Source organism: Ambystoma mexicanum, chromosome 8 (assembly GCF_040938575.1).
Source record: "Ambystoma mexicanum isolate Mex_15411 chromosome 8, UKY_AmexF1_1, whole genome shotgun sequence".
Taxonomy (NCBI): domain Eukaryota; kingdom Metazoa; phylum Chordata; class Amphibia; order Caudata; family Ambystomatidae; genus Ambystoma; species Ambystoma mexicanum.
In genome coordinates, this window is record NC_090929.1 from 1,255,589,043 (window position 1) to 1,255,602,440 (window position 13,398).

The window sequence follows — 13,398 nt, forward strand, 5'->3', positions numbered from 1 at the left end:
GTGCGTCCTATTTAAACATCCTGTGATGTCATCCTCGACGGAGGCCCTCGAGAAACATGGGCCCGATGCATTGACGCAGGACGCCCTCTGCCGAAAAAGTTTCTGAAGTGCACAGCTGTGGACATTACATGTCAAAGATGTGGAATGCGTTGTAGGAACTTCCAGTTGGTAAGTAACTTGTTCTTCTAAATACAAATGGTGTGGGACAACAATGTATGCAAAAAGAAGTGTTCAAGAAATGATGTGTCGGGATAGTTGAGCAGTTGGCTTACCTTCCCCCATGTTTCCAGCATGGGATAAGGCAGCATGCTCGAGCTTCGCACACACACACACACTGCCAGGGTAAGGGATGTTGGCCCCTTCATCACTTTAGCCAAACGAGGTAGAGTTCAAGCACCATTAGGCAGGCAAGGACAGCATCAACCCTACAGGGGTAAGCTGCGGTGCAATTAGGGAAGGTACTTCCACCCCCGCTGTGCCCTCAACAACCTCTGGCGCAAAGCCTCTCTGAAGTGGACTAACAAAATCTGTCCTCTGTCGGAAGTAGAATATCACTGTTTGGCAAGGAATGGATGACTACCACCTCAGCCGTCTGGGCCTTAGAGGTCTCACAGCAGGGATACTGCCTCAAATTTGCCTCTCGCCCTCCAGACTACTTCCCAACCCTTTCCTCTGGAACCTCTCCTTCTGTAGGAAATCGGTCAACTTCTGGAAAAAGGGGCCATAGATCTTTTACCGTACTCAGAACAAGGCATGTGTTGGTACTGTTACGCTCACCTGGTATTCACGGGGACGCCACCCAGCCAGTTGGTCGTTGGTGCCCTTCCCAATGATTCCCTGGTGTGGTCTCGGTGTCGATGGGATTCTGCCTGGAAATGAAGACTATATTAGGACTGCGCGACCAAGGTAAGTTTTCCCCCACCTCCCTTGTGTTTCCAGCCCCTCCAGGTTCTCTTCTCACCTGGTTGTCGGAATCGGTGGGCTCTCCGTCCTGCTCTCTGGCAGGGGCGCGTTGTCTTTTGTGGCCGCGGGCGGTCCAGTTACTTCACTGACTGCTGCCCTTTTAGTGTCTTTCAGGTAGGTCTTTTTGCGATTGATGGCATCGTAATTCTTGCATGCCTTTTCTCTGTTCTAAATGTCTTTTTTTATCCCCTAGGTGCGCGGAGTGTCCGCTTGGAGAACTGGATATGCTGGTTCTCACCGGGAGATGGCGCGCTATAGCGCTATGATGCGGTAAGGAGGCGCTTTGCGTAGCGCAGTGATGTCCTGTCCTCACTGACCTGTGCTTTTCTCTTTTCGTAGGTCGCGGTGAGTTCCCAGCGCAGATGGAGTTCCGGAGCTATGCCAGCCGAAAAGCAACCAACCAGGTAAGTCTTTTTATTATTTATTTATTTTTTTATATTTTCTTTATTGAATTTTATAACACTATGCCTCCCCCCCAGGTACCCCCCCTCACTTCCCCCGAGGCATCGGACCATCCCTTCGTAGACAATATCAAGCAGTCCAGTCTCACCCTCCCCGTTCATTGCAGTTCTAGCAGTTTCAGATGCTGCGGACACCACATCACTCTAAAGTCATCCTTAAGGAAAGTCATTAATTCCCCCCACTCTACGGCGAAGTTCTGGATCTTTTTGTCTATAGCGTATGTTGCCCATTCTAGGGCCACAACTTCCCAAATTTTCCACAGCCAGTCTTGGAGCATGGGGACATCGGTACTCTTCCATCTTTGAGCTATTAACAGCATAGCTGCCAATGTCAGTATTGCTTTAGCTTTTTCCCTTGTCTTAGGTTCTCCCACCCCAGTGATACTCCTGACGCCTAGGAGGATCTGGGCCGGAGTCCTCCCATCCCCTGGGCCAAAGGCCTGATCTTGCGCCCGCCGGACTTCCCTCCAGAATGGTTCTATTTTAGGGCAGTCCCACCAGACATGAACCGCCGTCCCCACCATCCCAAAACCCCTCCCAACATTTCCCCCAGCATTCCGGATATATTCTCTGTAAACGAGCTGGTGTGTAATGCCACCCGAGCAATACCTTGTACCATATTGCTTGCAGTTGGGAAGCTTTTGCCAGTTTTGGTATGTTCTTCCACAATCTTTCCCAATCTGCCCTATTAAATTCCCTTCCCAAGTACCGATCCCAATCCTGCATATAAGGCCACCTATCTTCTGCCCCCTCCCCCCCCTTCTAGAATCTTATACAGATTAGATATTAGACCCTTAGAGCCATCATTGGACAGGAGAAAGCTCTCAAAGTAGGTTGGTTCCCTGGTTGCTCCATTTCTAGTCTCAGGTTGTAACACTCAATGCTGTAATTGTGCATATCTCAGCCTTTCTGTCTCGTGTATAGAGCTCCCGCTTGCACTCCTCAAAAGACAGTATCTCCCCGTTTCGAAACATATCGCACAATTCCCTGCAGCCCCCTTCCTGCCACTGCCTGAACGCTCTCTTCTCCAGGCCCGGGGTAAATTACCCATTACCAAAAATAGGAGTGAATGGTGAAAGAAAGGAAGTGATTCCCCTGGATCCCACTAGTCTATCCCATACGTCCGCCATAAGTTTGGTGATGGAGCTCTCATATAAGTGTCGAGGTCTGTGTTTTTGGGCAGCCATAACACCTCTGCCAGATCGCGGTGTGCCACAGCTCGGTCCATCCTCACCCACAACTTGCCTTTCCCATTAACTTCACCCCTCAGCCACTCCCTAATGACCCGCAATTGCGCCGCCTCATAATACTGTCTAAAATTCGGTAGTGCCAGCCCCCCCCCGCTCCCCTGGATGCCATAAGCAAGCGGTGTCGCAGACTAGCCCTTTTCCCTTCCCAAAGAAATTTGCTAGTCAGTGAGCTCAAATCCTTACAAAACCCCGGTGGAATCGGTTGAGGAATTGCCTGGAAAAAATATAACAGGTGTGGGAGAGTGACCATCTTAATCGCAGCTATCCGCCCGAGCCAGGAAACCCTAAGGGTTTTCCATCTCTGGTAATTGCTTTTAATTTCCCTCAGTAGAGAGGGATAATTGGCCGAGTACCAATCGGATAGGTGTCCTGTTATCTGCACCCCCAAATACTGCACTCCCTCCGGGCTCCAAATGAATGGAGTGGTCGCCCTCAAATACTCCCGCTCTGGAGCCTTCAGCGTTAGATTTAGAAGTTCGGATTTACTAATGTTAATCTTTAGTCCCGAGGCTTCCCCAAACGACTTCAACAGGTTCGTACTTGCCAAGATTTGAAGCAGCCGGTGATGTCAAAGCGAGTAGCATATCATCTGCGAATGCCACCACTTTCTGCTGCTCTCCTCCACAGGGGATCCCTCATATTTCCTCTGCCTCCCTAAACGCCTGTAAAAGAGGCTCCAGTTATAGTGCCTAAAGTAGGGGAGATAGCGGGCAGCCTTGTTTCGTTCCCCTCTGTAGGGGCACCAACCGCGATGTTGTCCCATTCACCGTCAATCTAATGAAAGGGGTCTGATAATTAGCTTTAACCATCGTCAAGAATTCCCCCCGGACTCCCATTTTCTCCATCACCCGAAACAGAAAAGACCACTCCACGCGGTCAAATGCCTTTTCAGTATCCAAGGCCAAAGGGCCAGCGGGAGTGTTTGTTCTCTGTGCTTTTTCTACTAGGTGGGCAACCCGCCTAATATTATCTGATGTTTGCCTGCCATTGACAAACCCTGCCTGATCAGGGTGCATCAACTGAGGGAGAAACATTTCAAGTCTGCTCGCTAAAATCTTTGTATATATCTTGGCGTCAATATTTATTAGTGCTATGGGTCTATAGGAAGTTTTCTCTTCCGGATCCTTTTTTGGATTAAGTATCAGAGTTAGCTTGGCTTCCTCCATGGACGGGGCGATCCTACCCGTCTGTCGGAATATGTTAAACAGAGATGTCAAGTGCGGGGCTGTTAGGGAGAATTCTCTCTTTAGGCTGAATTTCCTAACCTAGTGAGCCCCCGAGCAGCTTTGCTGGATTTCTGGAGTTTTTTTTCTCCTGCCAAGAGTGAGACTCTTTTTCTCCCACTCTTGGACATGATTTATGGTATTCCTTTGACCGTTAATGTGTTTTATGGGCTATGGGGTCCTTTACTCCATAGGGTCTCATGTGTTTTTACTATGTGTGTTACACAGCACCTTCCGTGCAGTGACACAGGGGTGTCATAGTGACACCCCACCATAGACTCCATACCCTGGGACTGACTACTGTCTCCCAGGGCATGTAAAGTCACCATTGGCTTTACTAGTCCCAAATTATTAACAGAAACCAGTTCAAACCATCATATTGTGGATGTACTGGTCGGGGCAATTCGATTGCCCCGGGGTCTGTTAGTCGAGGGGGCACGTCTCCGTCCCCCGTGATCGAGTTTTGGCTGGTGGCAGTGGAAACTACTTTTTTATATTCGACCGCAAATATATTCCTATGGGATTTTCCCATTGTTCGAGGCTACCAACTTTAATTATTTAATTCTCATAGCCTCGAACATACCGCCGGTTTATTTATTTAATATTAATTCGCCGTTTGGTATTTTTTGCCAGGACTCGATTCTAAAATGGCGTTTGTGTTCTCTTCTGTGACTCCAACCCAAGTCGAGCCCTTTGTTCCACTTTTTGGCGGGCTTCTCCACAGAAGCCTCCAAAAGTGGTGCCACTCTGTCTGGGTACCACAGGGGATGTGGGAGGGGGTTTAGGCACCCTGGACTGAGTTACCTTGGTAACTCAAGTCGCACTCTTGTGTGATTGGCCCAAGTGGTGAGCAGGCCGGCTCACCACTTAGCATGTTTGATTGACAGCTAGGCTGAGTGAATGGGGGTGTGCTGCATAAAAGTAGGGCTTTGGGGACTGAAACTTCAGAAGTCGCCACAAGACCTGAGAATCCGACGAGGGAGAAGCTGAGCCGACCTACCACGACAACACCACCGGTGGAGCCCTGCGGAACCGACTCACCACTTCCCGATGACAGAGAAGATCTCCCGGCTGGAGAGGCTTCTTCCCCTGACTGGTGGGCACAACCAGTTTACCTTCTTCTCTTCGCACCCCGGCAACCGGATAGCCACTTACCACTGGACCGCGATCAAAGGACCGCTCCTTTTACCTGAGAAACTCCGCGGCTGGTTTCTTCACTGGCAGTGCAACGGACTCCTGTCTTCCTCCCCGACGAGATCCTCTCTTCCCCCGGACGAAGCAACGACTTGCATTCGCTGCCAGGAACAACCGCCCCCGCTGGAGTATTCTCACCACTTTAAGGTACCGTGTTTGCCAGGCCTCCCTTTCTAAAGATTGCTACAAGGTAATAATAACCCCTTAACCTTCTGGACTGGGCTGGCTGCCTTGACCCTCTAACTTGTCCCTTTCTTTGGTCCAACTCCTTTTTGAACCTTTACAAGACTCTTGTGCACTGCAACCGTGTGACCTTGGACACATTTCATTTTGATCCTCTTAAAGTAGATGCGGCCTACTGACTCTAAACTCACGGTGTTACTTTGCCTTCCTCTCTTGTTGTGTTCTTGAAAAAGTGTTGGGATCTGTTGCAATTTATTCTCTGCTTTTCTCTCACTTTTAAAACAAATTATTAGAGTGCCATCTACGTTAAGCGCTCACCGCTTTCTGAAAATAAGTGGGGCTTTACTTAAGATTTGTCTAATATTCTTCTAAAGGGAGTGTATATCTTTTAGTGACCGTGTATTTGAATTGCTTACTATTAGTGCCTGTGTGTTTTTCTAGATGTGGTTTTAAATAAATAATTATTTCGAAGGGATTGTGTCCTCCGACGTATTCCTTATCTTAGATATCTCCTTCCAGCTCTGCTGGCCTCGGAAAATTTTTCTCTAGAGGGCGCTGCGCGTCGACGTCCTCCGCATCGATGTCCCTCGACAGCCGCCGTATCGACGTAGACGTCATCCTGCCTATAAAGGCCGCGCGCAGCGTCCGTTGCTCAGTTCCGTTTTTCCGCGCTTACTCAGTGCCTCGGAATACCGAGTTACCTCAAGTTATTCGATACCGTACTCGATGGCTTCTTCGTCGGAACCGACAACTCCTCGATCCGGCTTCAAAAAATGCCGAGATTGTGGGAAAAAGATGTCGCTGACTGACCCTCACAGAGTTTGTCTGTGGTGTTTGGGCGCTGAACACCATTGTTCGGAGTGCGAGGACTGTATGTCCATGACAGCTAAGGCCCTGAAGGAGCGTAGGGGGAAGCTAGAGAAAGGTAAGACTTTTAAAGCTTCTTCTTCCTCGACGAAGTCGAGACATTCGTCTCCTCGTCACCATTCGCGCTCCAGGTCTCAGAGTGGGTCCCATCACTCCTCAAGATTGAAGCACTCGAAGAGGAGAGGTCGAAGATCCCCTTCTCCGTCTTCCTCTTCCTCTGTTTCTCCAAAGAGAATCCCTTGCCCCACGAAACATAGTTCCCGGGCTGAAAGGGAGGAATTCCGCAAAAATATGATGAGCGTCTTCGAGAAAGCGCCTCGACCCCCTCGAAGACTGCCGAGAGCGATGCTCTGGTCGAAAGACCCGAAGGTCAAAAACGCCGCGAGTCGCAGTACCCGGCGAAGGAAACCTCTCGAGTGCGTCTCGAACCCTCGAGTAGGACTATGACCTCAAAACCTTCCTCGAAGGTTCCGTCGATGCCGTCGACGAAGGTTCCGTCGACGCCGAGGTCGGTGTCTTCGATGCCGTTGTCGAAGGGACCTTCGACACACGGGTCTGTCGACTCGACGCCAGCTTCGACACCGGCGTCGACGCCAAGAAAAGTCACGGTTACGACACACCCAGTGACTATCCCCAGGTCCTCGATGATGATGGCGTCGAGATTGTAGAGCAGAATCCCAATTCTGTCGAGGTCATCGAGGCCTCCTGTTAGGACAGTTTTTCTGAAGTCCAGTTAAGGGCCTAGTAAAACCATTCAACTGAGGCAGTACAAGACTCCACTCTTAGTATAAGACTGTACCACCTGAGTACATGGTAGCGTAGGCAGAGCAGCCAGGCTTATCTTAGGAGGGAGAGAGGGCAGTAGATACAGTACAAGTGAAAATTGTAATACAAATGATCCAAAGAAACACTGAAACACTATGTATTATAAAAATAAAGGATTTATTTAAATACAAGTAGGCCCAGATAAATCTAGGGGTTAAGTAAATACTGAAACATTATATGAAATCACAATATAAAACACAACACTATACTTGAAAGTACACAGACCCAAGTATAGACCTTATTTGGAACACCTAACAGTAGTTCTAGGGAAGTCAAAACCTTGTTGTACACATTTAGTATAGGCCAAACCTATTCTTTGGGAGTAAAAGACCAACGGTTACTTTTAGATTGCTTTTGGTAATACAAGGACAGTAGGCCCTTCCAGTTGTACAGTGACTCTTGGAACAAATCACATAAACAGTCAACTGGACAATATACTTTTGGTGAATAGTGAAACACTTATTCTAGGTGCAGTAAAAACCTATAACTAATTTTGTCATAACACACAGTTACACCAGGTGAGTAATACCTATGGATGTAATGTACAATTACAGATGCTTTGGAAATCAGGGAACCCCAGATTGAGATAAGCAATAACTCTTGTAACTTGTTTTGGATGGCACACAGCTAACACAAGGTAAGTAAAACCCACTTACACAATGAAGGGGAAAGTAAAACCCAATGTCACACTTTACTGAATAGATATCCTAGGTAGGCAACAACCTAATGTAGACTTATTAAAGACAGGCTAGCAGCAAGTCAGGGGAAGCAAGACCCAGTTGGGGGACACTCGTACAGTTATCCTAGCAGGACTAACCTGGTGATACCAACAGTTGGAAGACACTCATACAATTACCCTTCAGGAATAATCTGGTGAAACCAACACGTTACTTTTGTAAAGAGGCACAACCTAATCACAGGAGAGTAAAATACCTTCACATCTACTTTCTTTTAGACTGGCAAAACAGTGGCTAAGGAAGGAAAGATGTTAACCATACTTTTAAGAATAGTGCATCACACATCCAAGATCAGTAAGAACTTTTGTAACTGTTCAATCTTAGAATTACAGTTACCAACCAACTCTTTACAAGTAAGTAAAAACACTTGAATTCTTTTCTAGGCAGAAGTCCCAATCCCTTCAAAGTCTTTCCCTTATTCTTGAAGCATGAGTATTCTCAGTGGCAGAAGGGGGGTCACTAGGACTAGTGACCAACAGGCAGTGTTAGAATAAGTTCTTTAGTTGCAAAAGCCAGAGTTTCCTTAGGAAAACTGGGCAAACAAGTGAGTACTTTACTTCTAGGGTTAGAAGAGGGTCCAGGGGCTTCAAAGAAGACACCCCAGCAGGATTCTAGCAGTGGGACTGGGTGTACTGGACGAGGGACCTCCCAATCACAGAAAACACCCCAGGACTACACAGAAATCCCAACAGGCTTAAGGTAAGTATATACCCAAGCCAACACAGTACCTCAGCAATGAAGAAGAGATTGCAGCAGGAGAACTTCAGGGACTGCAGCCAAATACCCGGTCACTGGATTCCTTGTCCTGGAGACTGAACACAAGACCTCAGAAGGGACTTTGCAGCAGAGATCGATGAAGAAGGCTCTAGGCAAGATTTCTCTTGCGGCTGAATGCAGTTCTGCGGGTTTGGCGCCTTTTCAAGGAGCACAGAAGAAGACAGAAAATCGCGGTTGAATTCTCGTCATTTAAAAGGTCCAGCACTCTTGTGAGGGGACTTTTCGGACTCGATTCGTGTCTCTGGAGATAGACCAAGATGCCCACGAAGTTTCAGCGAGATTCGGAATTCGGAAGACCGTGCACCGCACAGTGGAAGGGGGTCCCAGGGTATTGGGGTATTGCAAGAATGCAAGGTCACAGCAACCCGTGGGATGGCTCAAAATGCAGGTTGTCTTGAGTCTAGTGGGTCTCACCAGGCTCTGGGTTTGGGTCGTCGTTTTCGGAGACCCCAGGTCGATCGGAAGGAAGGGCTGCAGCAGGCTCTGGTTACAAAGTAGGCTCTCCGGCCGCTGCAAATCATTCCCGCCGCTTTTCCTTCGTCATCCTCTTCGGTTTTCTGTTCCAGTGGTCGACATGACTTCAGCTTCCGGGTTTCCAGTATTTATCAGGAACTGCAACACAACCTCTGCATTCTCTCCCGCATTTTACAAGAAAGGGGCGTTTGGCTGTCCAATCAGGACAGCCAACCCCCCACTGGGATTTGACCCAGTTGAAGGAAGGCCTAAGACAAAGGAGGGGGAGGTTTGGGACTCCTCCCCCACTTCCTGTGCTTACAGACTGACTGGAGCCTGGGCGGGGGGTCCAGGGGACTCCCGCCAAAGGCAAAACTCAAACAAAGGATTTTCCCACCCTGAATGTCAGGGGAAGGAACAAGAAACGACAAGAAACACTAAAATGGCAGAAAAAGAAGACAGGGGCCATTTTGGTAAAAATGAGCACCCTTAGGTGCCTTTACTGCAGCTGTGATTACAGCACGCGGTAAAGGTGCACCAAATTAGTAAAAGGTATCACTGCCACCAGCCATTAAAGTAAGCTTGTCACTGTAACAGAATTGTTACAGTTTAAATGTGAAAAGGGGATACATTGTATCTCCCCAGCACTCCACATAAGGTGGGGTGTGCTGGTTTCACAGAATAAAATGTAAAAGGGATCCAAAGATCCTTTCTGCCCTTGGGAACTGTAGTTCACTCAAGGTTAGCACAAGAAAGTTAAGGGGGGAGCCCCTAGGGCAACCCAGCAACAACAGGCACTTATTGCCAATAAGTTGTTAGACATGATAACTTTAAAAAGACACTATGGAGAGTCTTAAAAATGACACCCATAAAAAGAGTTAAAGACAGGTGAGTGTGGAAAAAGGTTCCCACTCACTGAGGTATTAATGGAAAATATCTCACTAGAAAAGCAAAAAGTTCTGGAGTTGAACCAGGCAAGGAAGATTTACCAGCCCTGTGGAAATCTTACCTAACACCTCCGCCTTTGTTTTCGATGCCACGCTCGAAGCCTTCGACGTCGGCGTCGACGACATCGACGTTTTCGAGGCCGATTATGACAAGTTCGGCACCCTCTGCCTTGGAAATGGGGTTTACACCCTTTATGAGTTCAGAACAATTGAGAACTATGTGCTCAATTATGGAAGAGGGTGAATTGTCTGAACAGGAAGACACATTTGAGTTGCAGGGACCTGTAACCCCAATTAGAGAGGAATTTTCCTCTGAAGAACGCAGGTTAAAGGATCTTCATGATTCCTTACATGAGGCAAGTGGGTTAGACACTTCCCTTGAGGTGGAGTTTGCTAGGCCAGACCCGGGGGAGCATGCTGAAACCCCCTATAGAGCCTTAATGGCCAGGATCACAGAGTTTATGGGGTGGTCTGCACCTTCACAATCTTTCCAACAAGATGACCTCACGGATATTCTTGACAAAGGCCCACAGGAGGATCCTGTGGTGCCTTTTCATAAAGCTCTTCAGAGGAAGATTATGACGAACTGGGAAACTCCAGATGTTGTCCCGGCAGTAAATAAAAAACTGTCTACAAAATACAGGGTATCTTCTACAGTCCCGGAGTTTTTGTCAAAACACCCATCCCCAGAAAGTCTGGTGGTACAGGCAGCATCTTCTACTGATGTCAAGACGGCTTATCCTACCGTCCCACAGGACAGGGACGATAAAAAATATGATGCTATGGCAAAGAAAGTTTTTTCGGCATGTAGCATGGCGTTAAAATCTGTTAATGCTACTTGCACCCTTGCTAGATTCAGCCATACACTTTGGGAGTGTGCTTCCACAGCGGCTGACTGCATCCTGGAGGGAGAAGAAAGGGAGGCGTTCCTGAATATTATACAGGACGGTAAAGACGCTATGTGCGAATCCCTCCAGACGGGCATTGATTCGGCTGACAGTATCAGCAGAGCAATGGCGGCAAGTACAACAACCAGGAGATTCGCTTGGTTGAGAAAGTCTGGTTTTGCCCCAGATGTGCAAGCCAGGCTCTTGAACATGCCATTCGATGGCTCTTCTTTGTTCGGGAAAAAGGCGGATGACAGTTTAGAGAAACTGCAAACTTCAAAAGCAGCAGCAAAATCCCTAGGCGCTGCAATCCGTCAGACACCTTTTCGTCCCACAGGAACCTCTGCGAGGGGCAAGTCCTTACGCTTCTACTCCGCATTCGGAAGATGTAGAGGACGACCGGCTCAAAGGGGACAAAGAAGAACTACCCGAGGTGGACGGGGTAGATATTCAAAAGCTGAAGCAACAGCAGGTGCCTCTTTACCATCGGAATCTGCATCAGCCGCCCCAAAACCACTCTGAGGACTTCCCTCACAGGACACCTGTAGGAGGCAGGTTGACTCAACATCTGGCGGAATAGCAGGCTATCACGTCAGATGCTTGGGCATTGGAAACAGTTGCCCAAGGTTACTGCCTGCCTTTCCTACGCATACCTCAGAGTCATCCACCGGGGATCAGCTCTCAGAAAGCTCCAGATCCGCTCCTCTTGCAGGAAATTTTGGACCTGCTAGAGAAAGGTGCCATAGAACCGGTTCCTGTAGCGGAGAGGAACAAGGGCTGGTACTCCCCTTGCTTTCTCATTCCAAAGAAAGACGGAGGACTGAGACCCATCTTGGACTTGCGAGAATTGAACAAATTCCTCAGGAAAGACAAATTCAAGATGGTCACTCTTTCTCAGATCCTCCAGGCCCTTCAGTTCCAGGACTGGTTGGTATCTCTGGACCTTCAGGACGCTTATTTCCATGTGCCTATCCATCTCAAACACAGGAAATACCTGAGGTTCGCAATTGGCAACTCTCATTATCAATTTCGAGTGCTGCCATTTGGGCTGACCTCTGCCCCGAGGGTCTTCACCAAGTTAATGTCGGTAGTGTCGGCAAGTCTAAGGAGGGAAGGGATTCACGTCTACCCCTACCTGGACGATTGGTTGATCAGAGCTGTATCTTCGGAACAAGCTCAGATCCAGCTAAATCACGTGTGCCACTCCCTTCACAAACTTGGCTTCTCCCTCAATTTAAAGAAGTCACAAATGATGCCATCGCAGAGACTCCAGTTCATAGGAGCGATCCTGGACACTTCCCTGGGAAAAGCCTCGCCACCAGAGGTGAGGGCTCAAGATATTCTACAGATGGTTACAAAGTTCCAAGATGCCCAACGTCTCCCAGCCTTCGACTTTTTGAGGTTGCTAGGCCTCATGGCATCCTGCATTTTCCTAGTGCCAGAGGCTCGCCTGAGAATGAGAGCCCTCCAGTGGACACTGAGGACTCAGTGGTCACAATTCTCAGGGAGAATGACAGATCTTCTTCAGGTTCCCGACAGGGTGGCTCGAGACCTTCAGTGGTGGGCCCGTCAGGAGAACATTCTGAAAGGAGAACAATTTTGGCAACCCTGGCCGGAGATAACAGTAGTCACGGACGCCTCACTCACGGGGTGGGGAGCCCATGCCAACGACTTGACCATCAGCAGTCGTTGGTCTCCATCGGAGTCCAGACTACATATCAACCTGTTAGAGCTGAGTGCCATCAGACTTGCGCTGAAGGCGTTCCTGCCAGCTGTACAAGGGAAAAATGTCCTGATAATGACGGACAACACGGTGGCCATGCATTACCTCAACAAAAGAGGAGGCGTAGGATCACTACCCCTGTGCAGAGAGGCGATGCAGCTCTGGTTTTGGGCAATCCAAGAAGGAATCTCTCTATCGGCAGTTCACCTAGCCGGAGAGAAGAACTTGACAGCGGACGCTCTGAGCAGGCAGAGCACAGTCTCCCACGAGTGGGAGCTAGCTCAGGAAGTCCTTCAAGAGATCTTCGCCCTTTGGGGAACCCCTCAGGTGGATCTGTTTGCCACCAGCCTCAACAGGAAATGCGATCTGTTCTGCTCAAGGGAATCTCCCCCAAGAGGAGCTCTGGGAGACGCGTTCATAGTGGACTGGGAATTTCCGCTTCTGTACGTGTTCCCACCGGTCCCTGTCATTCCTCAAATGATCAGGAGGTTGAGAAGATTCCGGAGAACCATGATCCTAATTGCCCCGGATATGGCCAGGAGAACGTGGTACCCGGACCTTCTAGACTTGTCCATCTGCCCTCCAATTCGACTTCCACTCAGAGAGAACCTACTCTCACAGAAGGGAGGTCAGGTTCTCCATCCAGACATCAAAACCCTCAACCTTCACGCTTGGCTTCTGAAAGGCTGAGGTATAAGGATTGGGACCTCCCTGATGTTATGGAGGTGTTGCTTTCGGCAAGGAGGCCAGCAACAAAGTCTTTATACCGCTGCCGTTGGAACAGATTTGGCAGCTGGTGTAGAGATCAGAATATCGACCCCTTTTCATGTGGTACACCAATGGTTTTGTCCTTCCTGCTATATTTGGCGAATTCAGGCCTTCAAGTTGGCACCATTAAGGGCTATCTT

At 48.7% G+C, this 13,398-nt stretch overlaps 1 protein-coding gene across 3 annotated transcripts in view; it reads left to right on the forward strand.

Annotated features, from left to right (window-relative positions):
* The window catches only part of IDE (insulin degrading enzyme), a 2,084,778-nt gene that overhangs the window by 1,805,046 nt on the left and 266,334 nt on the right, over positions 1-13,398 (forward strand). The gene's annotated exons all lie outside the window — the stretch shown is intronic.